Source organism: Ovis canadensis, chromosome 9, assembly GCF_042477335.2.
Source record: "Ovis canadensis isolate MfBH-ARS-UI-01 breed Bighorn chromosome 9, ARS-UI_OviCan_v2, whole genome shotgun sequence".
Lineage (NCBI taxonomy): Eukaryota > Metazoa > Chordata > Mammalia > Artiodactyla > Bovidae > Ovis > Ovis canadensis.
In genome coordinates this window covers 60,437,810-60,452,210 of record NC_091253.1, presented here as the reverse complement: position 1 = coordinate 60,452,210, position 14,401 = coordinate 60,437,810, and the positions used below count along the sequence as shown (strand labels likewise).

Here is a 14,401-nt window from a genome sequence, read left to right as displayed (position 1 = left end):
GCATGATAAAAATTAAGGTCAGCTCCCTGTGGATCCATTCTGGCTCAGGTGAGGGACAGTGGCTCTTTGGGCCAGTGTGTTCTCAGTGGGAGGGCTTCAGGTGGTTGGATCCCTCATTGCCATGGCATCCCTCAGGTCCATCACCAGCCAGAGCTGGTCCCTCCTGCCCTACCCTCCCCGGGAGCTATCTACGGGTTAGTGGGTTAATTTCCAGATGCAGCAGCTCTGGATCCTCCCAGTGGCCACCAGGTTCCCCACCCTCTCACTTTCCTGTCCCCTCAGCTGTCTCTTCAGCCGCAACCCCTCCTTGTCCCACTGAGTACCCCCACCACCACCAAGTCCCCGGCTTCTCAGGGTCACCCTCCTCTGGAACTCCTTCCTTCTGTCTGCTGACAGTCAGGCCATGGAGGTCTCAGTGACTGAGCCCCGCTCAGCCCACTGTGGGGCCTGGGGAGGCTGCAGAGGGGGTGGGAACAGGCCATCCCAAGCCCCAGTTCCACTGCCACCCCCAGCAGAATGCATCCTGTAGCAAAAGGTTAAAAAACGAGTAAAAGACACAAGCGCGTGATAGACCAGGAAAGAGCATGTCCACGCAGGCAGCCCCAACGTGGGGAGGGGCTGTGATGAGCTTCTGGGCTCCAGTGCCCACTTGCAGCCTGTAGAGCCTAAGTGTGCACCAGCCAAGTGGCCAGGGACTGGCTGGCACTGCCTGGCAGTAACAGAGCACTCTAGGGGAGAGTCCAATTGCTCCAGAATCTTGCGTCTCCCAACCAGTACAAACATCTGAGCCTACAGGCCGGCTCAGCCCTGGCCTGGCTATTGCTTCCGCTGAGCTCATCTGTGGCCCTACCCCTGTGGACCCAAGGTCACAGGCTCTGGACTTGGGAAGTGGTGGGATGGAACTGCTGGAGCCCTGGGTCAGAGGGCTCTGGTGGGGCCAGGACGTTTCCCTGGGCTTGGAGGCCTGAACTGGCTGCAACACAGCCGAAGGGAGCCTGGCATCAGGGCCAGGGCCCTGGACATCTGAAGAGAAAGTGGGGCCTGCAGAGGTGCCCCCAGTACCGACCCGGTGGTGGGAAGGAGACCCGGGGAATTAAGCACATCACCTCACAGAAGGGCAGAGGGTGGGCGGCCATCCAAGGGGGTGGGGCCGGCCTGCAGGCCCACGGAGCTGTCCCACCTGCCGGGTGGGACCCAGCCCTGCAGACCTCAAGAGCAGGTGAGGGAGAAAAAGAGGGTGGTGTGTGGCCTGGAGGCCAGGCTGCAGGGGGCTCACAGGCCGCACCTGTGTACATCTGGTCTGGCAGATGCTTAAGGACAGAGGGTGGAGGTGGGGCTGACTGACCAGGACCCAGGAGGGAGGGTGTCAGAAGGAGGTGTGAAAGCCTTGAAACCAGAAAGCAAGAGAGGAAAGACCAAGCCTGAAGTGTGTGAGCCGCACACCACAGCCTCCTGATGCCTCTCTGAATAAAACCCCACCCTCCCCTCCGGCCTCCACCCCGACCTGCTCCTCCCCCACTGTCCCTGTGAGCACCCAGAGGGCTGCAGCTTCATTTGTGGAGGTAGGCGTCCAGCCACAGCTGCCCAGACTTCCTCAGGGACCCGATGATATCTTGCAGGGCCTGGAGCAGCAGCTTCTCCAGGTACTCAATGCTGTGCTTGGCGCACAGGGACCTCACCAGGGGGGCAACCTTGGGCAGATTTTGCCAGGGCATGGTGGGGAAAAAGTGGTGCTTGATCTGGAAGTTGAGGTGCCCACTGAACCAGCTGTTGAAGAAGAACTGCTCCACGTTGCAGGTGGCTGCCAGCTGGCTGCTGAACCAGTCACGGTAGGGCTCTTGGTCCATCTCCATGACGATGTGATTCATCTGTGTGATCCACACAAACCAGTGGCTCTCCAGGAAGCTGATGAAGTTGAGGAAAAGGATGGCTTAGGACAACATAGAAAGGGATGTAGCTGATGAAGAAACGGATATAGTAGCTAATGACCCAGGCCAGGTCCACCCAGTCCTTGCGAACGATAATGGTCATGACCATATGGTACTGGAAGTACAAAGGGATGAGCAATGGAGGCCCAATCAGGAAGAAGTACTCACGCTGGTGGTTGTAAGGCAGGTATTCCAGCTTCTTCTTGCCGTACTCAGTGGGCTGCCACTCCCCCAGGACAAACACACGCAACATGTTCACATCCAGATCCTTGTGGAAGACGTTGGGTTTGACATGGTGCTGGAAGTGACGATGGTTCCACCAATTGGCAGAGCCACCCTTTAAGTAACCGATGATGAACTTCTGTACGATATGGTTCCACATGGACTTCTTGTAAACAGAGAGGTGGCCGTAATCGTGTTGCAGCCATCCAGCCTGGGCCTGAGAGGTAGCAAGGACGACAGCCGTAATGATGGTTGGAATCCAGCCGTTGCCAAAGTAAAAGATAGTGAACCAGGCGATGCTCTCCATGGCGATGAAGTGGGCCAGGTGGAGAAGGAAGAAGAGCTGGTTACTCTTGAACAGGTTCATGACCTCAGCAGTCTTCCTCAGGGCCCAGAAGTCCTCAATGATCTGGGAATTTGTCGCGGTCCTGGCTGGGCTCCTCAGAAACCAGCTCACCAATCAACAGGGGCTTCATGAACTTGAGCACAAAACCGAAGTTGCGGTGGAAGGCCAGGAAGGCGTCTGTAGCATCTTCCCCGGCGTAGTGCCCGATGACCCGCTGGCCCTCCGGGTGCCGGCTGGACCATTTGGTGATGTTGTAGACCTTGCGATTGATGACCAGCCACTTGTCGGTACGCAGGTTGTGCTTCTGAATCTCCTCCCATTGGAAGGTAGGCATCGGCACCTCAAGCTCGGTGCCCTGGTTACCCCCACTTCCCCATGCTGCCTGCTGACCGGGTGTGGTGAGTGCGGTCCAGGGATCCAGGCCGTTCTTGCGTTCAGCTTTTGTCGCCCTCCCCCTCCCACGACATCCCCTCCCCCTCCCACGACATCCCCTCCCCCAGCCTCCTCGCCTCTGTTCCGGAGGTCCCCTCTCTCCGCCCCCCACAACCACCACCGCCCTCCCCCCCCCCCCCACAGCTTGCACTTTTGCCTCCAGAGAAAACTCCCGGGTAGCTCAGGGCCTCAAAGCCTCCTCTGCCCGCCCCCCCGCCCCCCCGCACCCCCCACCCCCCCCACCACCCCCCGCACCCCCCCCACACCCCCCCCGCACCCCCCCCCACCCCGCATTCCCCTCCGCCTGGGTTTCCACAGTGATCAGCAGAGCTACTGCACCAATCCGGGCGCTTTGCCCCTCCTGCCGTTGGCCTAGGAGGATCTTTCGAAGGCCAGTGGGCTGGGGCAGTGGTTCCCGGGTCCCCGGCCACACGGAGTCCAGAGGGGCCGGGAGGCTGGTTACGTGTCCTAACTCCTTCCTCCCCCCACTCCAGCCCTGGGCACCCGAGGAGATCCCAGGGGAGCCAGGCAGGCAGGAGGGGGTGGCGGTTGGGGTTCCCGGCGCTTACGCGCATGCCGGTGACCCACACTCCCGGATGTGCACCTGATGCCCACACAAAGAGGGCCGCGCGGCTCTGTGTGTTTTGCTGTGGGGCAGTATTCTGTTTTTTATAACTCTTTGATAGGTATCACATCATCTGTTTTTTTTTTAATATTTACTGTGGCTGTGTTGGGTCTCAGTTGTGGCACACAGGATCTTCATTGCAGTACAAGGGTTATCTAGTTGTGGCATGCAGGCTTAGTTGCCCTGGGGCATGTGAGATCTTAGTTCCCAGGCCAGGGATCAAACCTGCATCCTCTGCATTGGAAGGCAGATTCTTAACCACTGGACCACCAGGGAAGTCCCCTACATTAGTACTCTGTTATGTCACTTTTTCTTATCTATGTACATGCTGTTCAATAGCTTGTCTACCCAACCAGTAAGTATTAAGTCATTCTTCAAAATCTGACTCAGCACCTCTCTAAGAGAATTTGCAGGAGATACCTTCAGTTGGTACCACAAAAATGTGCCTTCAACAAACTATGCCCTCTTTTATCAGTAATGACTCTTCATTTGAAAGGCAGCTCTTGGCTTAGTCCCAAGCCCTGGTAGAGGATGAAAGCCTAGACCATGTAGCATCAAGTGATATTGCAATTTTGAACTATCATGAATTAGTTGTTTATCTGATCCACCAAATCACAAAGTTAACTATATACAGCAGCATTCCATCATAAATTAGAAATTGTAGAATTGTAGGGACTTCCCTGGTGGTCCAGTGGCTAAGATTCCAAGCTCCCAATGCAGGGGGCCTGGGTTTGGTCCCAGGGAACTAGATACCACATGCTGCAACTAAGAGTTCACATGCCACAAATAAAGAACTCACAAGCTGCAAATAAAACAGGGTACACAAATGAAAAACTAGAAATTCTACAATACAGATCAGACTCAGCATGTCTGGAAAGGACATCTCTCCCCCCAATATCAAGGGGTCGCTGGGAGTTTCTTGTGATCAGTTAAGAGAGGAGAAAAATGCCTAGTCCTGATAACAAATAAATTTCCACCATATGCCTTTCAGGTCATCCCTGCAAACCAGTGGTTAGTATAAACCCTCCCCATAAGGAAAGCTTTGGGTTGTTTGCTTTGTGAAAAAGGAAAAACCACTGAGATCTAGATCGACACTGACTCATGGGCAAGAGCTAATAGTGCTAGCTGGCTAGTCACAGACTTGCAATCAAAATTGGGAAATGGAAGGTGAAGGTAAGCAGGGGAGAGATACGTGGGTGCACTCAGAATGCACATGAGGTATGAAGACTTTCACCACAAGGATCACTTTGAAGGAGGCTCTCAATCAGGTAGACAAAATGACCTATTTAATTTCTGACAGTAGCCTCTTTCCTTAGCCTCTTCTGTGTTTTCTCAGTGGATCCATGCAAAGAGTGGTCATGGGGGACCTCCCTGGTGGTCTAGTGGTTAAGACTTTGCCTTCCAATGGAAGGGGTGTGGGTTGGATCCCTGGTCAGGGAGCTAAGATCCTACATGCCTTTTGGCCAAAAAAATCAAAGCATAAAACAGAATATCATAACAAACTCAATAAAGACTTTAAAAATGATCCACATCAAAAAAAGTCTTAAAAAAAAAAATAGTGGCCACAGTAACAGGGATGAAGGCTAGGCATCGGCTTATCATCCAGCTACCACATCTGCTGAGTGTCCAAGGTGCCAACAGTAGAAGCCAACACCAACTTCCTGATATAAAATTATTTTCCCCAAAAAATTAAACACATAAAATTACTTTCCCAGAGGTCCAGCCGGTCACCTGGACTTACCCTGGCCTTCCTCCGTGATGGAAGGAGTGAAAATTTGTCCCCACACCTTAGACTCATATTCTGGGTATACATTTGTCTTCTCTACCTAAAGTGCTTTTTCCAGCCCCTCCATGTGGACTTACAGAATGTTCTAACTATTGCCATCGGTATCCCACTCACATGCTCCATCCAGAGGAAATATTTTAAGGCTAAAAAAGAATAGTAAGGGTCGTGCGTATATATAATTGATTGGTCTTTCCCTCCAAAGGTAACTGGCTTGATAAAACAATAGAATGGCCTGTTTAAATATTATCTACTGCACTAGCTAAGAGACCACTGGGAAATACTATGAGGTTGGGATGCCACCCTATAGAATACAATATATGCCTTAAATCAGTTTCCACAACATGGTTCTATGTCCTCCAGAGCCAGAGTTCATGGGTCCAGGAATCAAAGGCAAAAGGTAAAAATACTTCTTCTCACTATTATTATCTAGTGATTTTTTTCATCTTCCTCGCAACTCAAAGAAATTTCGTTTCCTATCAATGTGACTTTGAGCTCAGTGGATTTAGACATCTTAGTGCCCAAGGGAAACACAGTCACTGCTCTGATGAATTCTGAGGCTGACCTCTGACCTTTCTGAAATTCTCATGCTGCTGAGTTGACAGAGGAAAAAGGTTTCTCTACTGGCCAGGGAAATTGATCCAAATTACCAGGAGGAAATTGGATTGCTGCTATATAACAGAGGTATGGAGGACTCTATGTGAAAGACTAGAGCACCTCCTAGAACTCTGGTCAATGGAAAACTGACCAATAGCCCTGATAATGAAAAAACTGTCAGCAACTCAATTCAGAGAGACATCCAAGGATGCAAATCCCATGGGAATGAAGGTTTGGACCACCTCACTAGGAAAAGCACACTATTTGGGTGAGACATTAACAAAGGAAGTATTGGCTTTTTGTTCAGGATTGGCTCCTGAACAAAAGCAATAATGGTTACCAGTAAACTCTTGTGGCAATCTACAGAAGTATTAATATTAATAGAAAACAGCAGCAATACTTTATTTTTCCCTTTCTCCCCCACATCCTCATGATTTTACAGGAAGAACACCGGTGATTGCTAACATGTTCAGCTGAGAGTACAACCAAATTGATGATATATGTATCAGTGATTAACTGACAGGACAATGTTTCCTCTGCTGGGACACACACACTTACCTGAGTGAAGGGCTAGAGTGGACACAGAGGAGGTAGAGAAATGGACTATGCCCCCCAGGTCTAGTCTCCCCTCTCCTCCACCCTGTTCTCTGCTTCCAGAGGTCTCTGCTGACCTCTAAGTACCACAAGAACCATCAGTGAACTTCCTTGCCTCCTGATGTCTGGTTGAGGAATATCAGGAGATCAGAGGACAGAAGTAGAGTGAGATGAGATGTTTATTCTCTCTACCCATTTAGTCCCTACCTGTATCACCCATCTAAGATTTCAGCTCCATCCAGGAACCCTGATTGTCTCTTTTTCTCTAGATTCCAGTAACTGCTTCCTTCCATGGAACCTTTCTGAAGCCCTGCACTCTCCCTTACGGGGGCCCTAACCGTGGCCTGTAAAGATCTCATTGTTGTTGCTGTCATTTAGTTACTGAGTCATGTCTGACTCTTTGGCAACCTCAGGGATTATAGCCTACCAGGCTCCTCTGTCCTTGGGATTCTCTAGGCAAGAGTACTGGAATAGGTTGCCATTTCCTTCTCCAGGGGATCTTCCTGACCCAGGGATTAAACCTGTGTCTCCTGCATTGGCAGGTGGATTCTTGACCACTATTAGATCCTCTTCGATTTACTCAATAGCTATGCCTTCTGTTTGTTACTGTGACACTGACACACGCCTCTTTGTCACCCACTAAGGTATGAACTCCTTGAGGAAAGGGCTGAAATCCAGTCCAGACAGAGTTGGCACAGAGCTATGTGAAATGAAAATATCTCCTGCCATATTAATAAACAAGAAATGTCACAGCGATTTCTAGCCTCCAAATGTGAATGAAGGCTCCCAAAACTACAATTCAGGGGATGCTGCCAATGCCCCCCCCGAGGTGATTGCTGAGGAGCTGGGGGAACGCAAGAAGCAAGGGTGGACAAGGAAACAAACAGGGTTGGCCCCAGAGAGCTGAGGTGCATATGAAAGGAATGAAGTCAGTGAGCCCAGAGGCTCGCACCTCCCCATACATACAGTACTAAATTCTCTTTGATGTTCAGACTGCCTGCTCCCTTTGTTGCAAACATATATATATATATATATATAGCCTGACTTCTCCTCCTGCCTCCTTAGAGCAATTTTCTCAGAGCTACTGAGATGCTGTCTCCTAGGCTTGGAGTCCTAAACATTCCCACCAAATAAAATGACTCTCTACTTTCAGGTTGTGACTGTATTTTTTAGCCCACAGCTGTCTCAGCCTGACCCAGAGAAGGGCTACCTTTTACAGACTTAGTCCAGCCAGTGAGGTACCTCTTGATAATATGCACAAAGAGATGGTAACTCCCCACAGGTGGTCTTGTGTAAGAAAAAGAAATGACCTAAGCAATTTGGGGCAGTAAGAAAATATGTTTATAACAGCTTGGGGACAGAAAGAAAGACTTCAGCTAAAGGATATCTCATGATTACATTTATCATGAGATAAAAGCATTGCTATTTGGTTTTTATATGATATTTACAATGTTTTAATATAAGAACAAGTCAGGGTATTTTTAGACAAGGCTACATAACTCCAGACAAATCATAATAGGATCTTTTTTTGTTTTCTTAACTCCAGGCCAATTAGTTGAGGGCTAATTTAGCAATGGAAGATGCTTCCAAATACTTAACACATGACTCAGCTGTATAAATAAGTGGTGGCAAATGAAGCTGAACAAATTTCTCATATGTTCTGATTTGGCCACTGGTGTACACACACAGATTTATACAAAGCTTGAGTTCTCTCCATAAAGAGGACAAAAGAAAAAAGTCCAAAACCAATAAATTTTTTTAGGTTACTAAACCAATATCTAAATACTGTGAGATAAATAATTGACTATATAAATAACAATGCTATGCTTTAACCCCATCTGATAAACTTAAATAAATACCACAGAGAAATAATGCCAAAGGCTCAGCTCAATTGCTATCTGTCAGACAGATGAGGGACTAAATTGACTGAAATACTTTGCTTTATTTGGTATATCTAGATTCATTTCAAATAGCTGTAGGAAATACTGAATCTCATTTTTCAATGATAATTTAAGCAAAACCTCTGTGATGGACTAAAATGCTCTAGTATTAGCATTTGTGAGACTCTTAGGTCCTTAGTAAAACTATAGGGTTTGAGGTTGAACAAAAGGAGGATTGGTGAGCCTTCACTTTCATAAAAAAGGAGTTTAAGATTCCTATGGCAAAGTGGATTAGTCAATAGAGAACTCACACATTTTTATGGTTCTATCTGACCAGTCCTGTTGGCAAACAAATAAGGCACTTTTGTTACTGCTCTGCCATCCTGGGTCAATTCAAACCACACCTGTTTAGAAGGGTGCCTAGAAAATTTCTACAAGTTTTTACCTGCATCTCCTCATTCAGAGTAAGCAAGAATGTGTTTCTATATCATATTTGTATCTCGGGTTTCAAAGCCTTACGCAGAGGAGCAAAGTCAGTTTGCTATTTTATGGGTCACTTCGTGGAGTGAATGTCTTCTTTTACCTTCTCTTCTGCCTTTTTCCCCCCTTGTATAAAGGAAACGACATTGTTTTAAGTCAGGCTGTTTGATTCAAATTCTATTAATAATAGTCCCTTAATTTTAACTATGTTTTTAATGCTAAGATGCTCAGTTTCCCCATTTATAAAATTGGGGTAAGAATAACTGTTTTACAGTTATCATGTATATAAAAAATGCATAGAAAGTATCTATTTCAACACCAGGTATTTAATAAGTGGAAGCAGCATCATTATCCATGTTATTATTATCACAAGTACCCCATCAGGACTTCTAAGATACTAACGTGATTTTGAGAACCTGCAGTATTTAGGAAAGCAATTATTCAAAATTATTCAGGAAGGCAGGGTGAATCACTAGTAAGTCAGTTGTATTTTATTCATTGGCATGTACCTAATGATGGGAAGAGAGGCTTCTTCTCCAAGCCTTTCTACCATATAAAATGTCTGTATAATGTCTAAGTAGAATTATTTTTGAACGGCAATCAGAGAGCCAGTGGAGGTGAAAATTTAGGTGAGGTCTGCAAAGTCTAAGATACTCCCAGAGCACTCAGAGTTCAGAAATGAGTTTTTCATTTGTCAACATTGGTCCAGATTTCAGCATCCTCTGTGAGCAATTAACAGCTTTAGCTATTGCCATTTTAATATAAAACCTCCATGAAATGATTTTTGCCATTTTTCTTGCTATAATTGTTGCCATGGTTCATTTAGGCAGCATCTCTTTTGTCCGATAAATAAACAAAATGTTCAAATCACTTGACAGCCATCCATGCAGGTCCTGGATAAATAGTACAATAACAGAGATGCTTTAAGCATGAAACTGTAAATCCTCAAGTTCCAGCCATATTATAATATCAGTGTTGAAATTTCTCACCTAAAGAATTAGAAAGCCTTTTACAATAGGATTAATACATGACATCATTTAACATCTACCTTGCTTCACCTGACCCCGAGACCATATCTAACAACAAATAATTTGCCCCATTCTTTCAAGGTGTCAAATGACTTTTTTCTGTATTTGAATGATCTAATCTAAGAGAAGTAGCTTGGAAAAGCATTAGGAGTGTCAGGTTTTATAACAAACCATGTGGGTGGAGGGTTTTGTTGGGTTGATTTTTCTGGGGTTTTTTTTTTTTTTTTTGGCTGACAGCAAACAAGTCTATCTGAAAACACATAAGCTCCAGCAGGTGCCCAGAGCTAATTTGGTTTGACACTATTTTTAAAAAGCACTAGCTAAGTTTTATAACAAGTCATAGTGAATGGTTGTATTGTTTCTCTGTCTTCTGCAACCCAGGAATCAGTTTTAAAATAGGACCCTAAGCAGAAGGCCATGAATCTAAAACACCCAGCTTCTTAAATCTTCTCCTAGATCCCTAGAAACAAAATGCTTAGAGGTTTACACTTGACTTTGCACTTCACACCTTCCACCACAAAATCGAAATCGCTGCACTTCCTGTCAGCAGTTTTCATTTAAATCTAGTGAGTTTCAGCTCTGGCCAGCAAGGATGATATGAAATGCTTGCCGGCAGCCAGACTCAAGATGGATTTGTCGATCCAACCACCTGCTGATGGCATGTGTTTGGCTCCCAGCATTCACAGTGGATACTCATCATGATATTCACTCTCCCTATGGACTCTCACAGCAGACACATCAGTTGACATCTCCTACTAATACGCCAAGCTTAAACGCCCACTTAGGTGTGGTGTTTGAAGAGCCCTTCATTTTTAATCTCTCTGATACGTGTGGTTAGCCTGGCCTTTCCTCTCTCAAACACAGAAGTCCTATTTGGATTAAGATACAAAGACTGGATTTGGAGAGTTGTTTTTCATTTGTTCTGTCTTTGTCTGTGCAAGCACAGAACTCACTAATTTACTGCCGAGGGTCAAAATATACATTTCTACTATTGAGTTAGTAGGTGCAATGTTAAGGGTCAATCAAACTTGGATTTGAATTCCAGCAAGTTCACCTGGCAGTGTCATCTTAGGCAAGTGTGTCATCTCTGACAAGACAGAGATAACAGCACCTACCTCCGAAGATTGTTAAGATTAAATGTGATGATATATGTAAAATGCCTAACATTAAGTCAGGTTTGTAATAAATGCTCAATAAATTCTAGTGGCTAGAATTCTAGTTTTTAACTTTTTATTTTATACTGGGGTATAGCCAATTAACAATGTTGTGATAGTTTCAAGTGAATAGCGAAGGGCCTCAGCCATACATACACATGCATTTATGTCCCTGCAACTTCCCCCTCCCTTCCAGCCTGCCACATAACATTAAGCAGAGTTCCAAGTGCTCTACAGTGGACTCCTGTTGGTTATCCATGTTAAACATAGCAGTGTGTACCTGTCCATCCCAAACTATCCCTTCCCTCAATTCTCACTCCTGGCAACCAGAATTCCTTCTCTAAGTGTATGAGTCTGTTCCTGATTTGTAAATAAGTTCATTTGTATAATTTCTTTTTAGATTGACTTAAAAAAAAAAAAAAACAGTGAAATAACCCATCCGACTCTCAGATAGCTTTGTAACAGGATAGAGGCAGCCAGCATCAGCCTCCTCTTGCAGACTGGAAAATGGCAGTGCAAAAAGGTGAAGCAATTCTCCCAAAGCCTTACAAGAGGGAAATCGAGAGCCCAAACTAGACCCTAGATCGTCTAACCCTAAATCCAGTTCTTTTTCTCCAATTTTATTATTTGTGGTTTGACTTTGTTAAATATCCTCTGAATTACTCAGTGGAAACCGACTCTCGGTAGTCTCCATTCTCAGCAGACACGGTAAACAGAATTGTGAGTCTATGATAGGGACAATGACAAGCCGTTCGAGTCATGTTCACCGTGGTCCTGCCAGTGCAGCCAAGGATCAAACTGGGGGAGGACATGGCTGCCTTCCACGCCATCAACTTCAAAAGACTGGGGTATTAGGGCCAGAGAGGACTTGGCCTCAACCCAAGGTTAAGACGTGATGAGTTCAGTGCTGACATTTTGAGGCTGAAGAGACAATAGGACTTGTTGCCTGGTCCACTCCACCCTCATTCAAAGGGCTGGCAGCCCTGGGTGGTGCAGAACGGAGCTACCACAGTTGGCTGTCACCCCTGTACCCAAGACTCCCAGGTCTCAAAAGAAACTGCCCAGTGTCTCATAATTTAAAAAAAATTTTTATAATACTCGAATTTTCCTATTTCCCTTGACTTTCACTTTCCAGTTATACTGGACTATAGACAAATCAAGTATTTAGTAAGGAGCCTGAGGTTCAGACATGATAGGTGGTAAGAGAGGGCACTGAAGGGGAAGCCAGGCCACCTAATGCCTCATCCCGAATTCTTTGCACCGCCTCCTGCCTCCTGTCGTAGCCATGGGAACCCAGGCACTGTGCTTCTTGGTCTCCCACTAGGAAGCATAAAGGGGATTCTATAAACATTTGCTGAATGGATGGTACAACAAAGGGATAATGAGGAGCTATGTGCTCCCATTTCTATACATTCTGCCTCTCTTTTATTGTGAATGAGATGCCCAGCAAACGCAGCTGAAATAATCAATTCATTTTTGTGTTGTCACACCAGTTTGTCATGTTACCACCAGCCAAAGCAGTAATGACCCGGGTCAACACCCCCGGAGCACTCCTGTGGAAGAGATTCTCAACAAGGGAAGGTTGCATAAAACGTCCTGAAAGGACAAAGAAAAAACCCACAAAGCTAAAAGACCACAAAATTAATGTACCCCATGCTTGTTTAGCAGGCACTTCCAGTCTCTTTCTCTGCTGATGACCTAGTGTTGTTGTTTTTGTTTTTTGGTTGCTAAGTCATGTCCAACTCTTTTGCGACCCCATGGACTGCCCACCAGGCTCCTCTGTCCATGAGATTTCCCAGGCAAGAATACTGGAGTTGGGCTGTCATTTCCTTCTCCAAGGGATCTTCCTGACCCAGGGATTGAACCCACAGTGGAAGCCCCCTGCGGTGGAAGCACAGAGTCGTAACCACTGGACCCCCAGGGATGTCCATGTAAATATAATTATAGAGCACAAAGTCATGAGACCATTTGGTCAGCTCAGTTAAGACGTCAGACTCATCAAGTTTGAAAAGCTGGAACATGAAAAAACCTAAGAAAAAAATTATGAGAGGTCTGAAAAAGCAAAAGAGAGACAAAGATGGAGAGAGAGAAACAGTGGGTCCAAGGACTATGCCAATGATAACCAATAGTGACAGAGCATGTTCCTGTTAGTATGTCTATCTAAACTTGAGTCAACAAAATCCCCTCAGATCAAACAGAATTGCCCTTAAGACTCCTTAGACTGCATTGTTATTGTTTATAACAGATTCATTAACCAGGTTATCAAGGCCCTCTTTTGTCAAAACATCCTTTATCAGATTAGCAGCAGTCTGGTGCTCCACTACTGGACTGCTGGTCACCCAAGCACTTGTTTATAACATTTCCTGTTTCATTGTGACAAGACAGCGCTCCCTTCGGCAGCACACATACTAAAATTGGTACAATACAGAGATTAGCATGGCCCCTGCGCAAGGATGGCAGGCACATTCCTGAAGTGTTTACTATTAAAAAACAAACAAACAAACAATGTAACAAGACAGCCTTCCCAAATCAGACCTCCCTGTTACCTAATCACATTTCTGTTCCAGATTTCAATCCTCATTCAGGAACACTCAGTAGCAAAAACTTTTATAGTGTAGTTAAAGACACCTGCAAAACTTGATGGGGAAAAATGTGTGGAACATTTAGAGCCTCAATATGAGTTCCAGGAAACGTCTCTTGTCTTTCTGATCTAATTGAAGGGGATGTTAATCTCTGTATTCAACCCCACAAAGTGGTCAGTTGGGTAGGTCGTGCTATTTGATATTGTTCTCCAAAACCTCAAATCAACACATTATGTATCTATGGAAATAGAAAAGTCTCATGGGTCCCAAGACCTATAAGATGCAATAGAGAATTCTAAAGCAAACAGGTGAGGGATGACAAAATTACCACAGAATGCTAAGAGGGAAAAACAACATATGGGCCGCTGCTTTATTTATTTATTTTTTGATGGAGGGCAGCAATCTGTGCTTATGAGAAATCTTAAAACAGTGCTTCTCAACCAATGTCACCACCTCCAGGGGACATTTTGGCCATTTGTGGGGGTTGTTTTATTGCCTCAATGGTAAGAGGACCCCAAAGACATTCAGTGGATGCAGACCAGAGACAGCGAATGTCCTGAAGTGAGCGGGCTCATGCCATGGGGCAAAGCACTCTTCTACACCCTATAAGACATCATACACATCCAAGGCTCTTGCCCCACAGTCATGTAGGTGAAACCCTATTTACAATGGTCTAAATCCTATGCATATGTTTTGGATGCCACATCCAACTTCTTCAACGTGTCCTCTCGTGAAGAAGTACCAACGCAT

At 45.9% G+C, this 14,401-nt stretch overlaps 1 non-coding gene and 1 pseudogene across 1 annotated transcript; one reads left to right on the top strand and one right to left on the bottom strand.

Moving 5' to 3' along the window:
- Positions 1-1,550: 1,550 nt before the first annotated feature.
- LOC138445861 (acyl-CoA 6-desaturase-like) lies at positions 1,551-3,503 on the bottom strand (annotated as a pseudogene).
- Positions 3,504-13,453: 9,950 nt separating this feature from the next.
- LOC138446361 (U6 spliceosomal RNA) lies at positions 13,454-13,557 on the top strand. Its single transcript, XR_011259298.1, has one exon. It is a non-coding gene; the product is annotated as a U6 spliceosomal RNA (small nuclear RNA).
- The last annotated feature ends 844 nt before the right edge of the window (positions 13,558-14,401 follow it).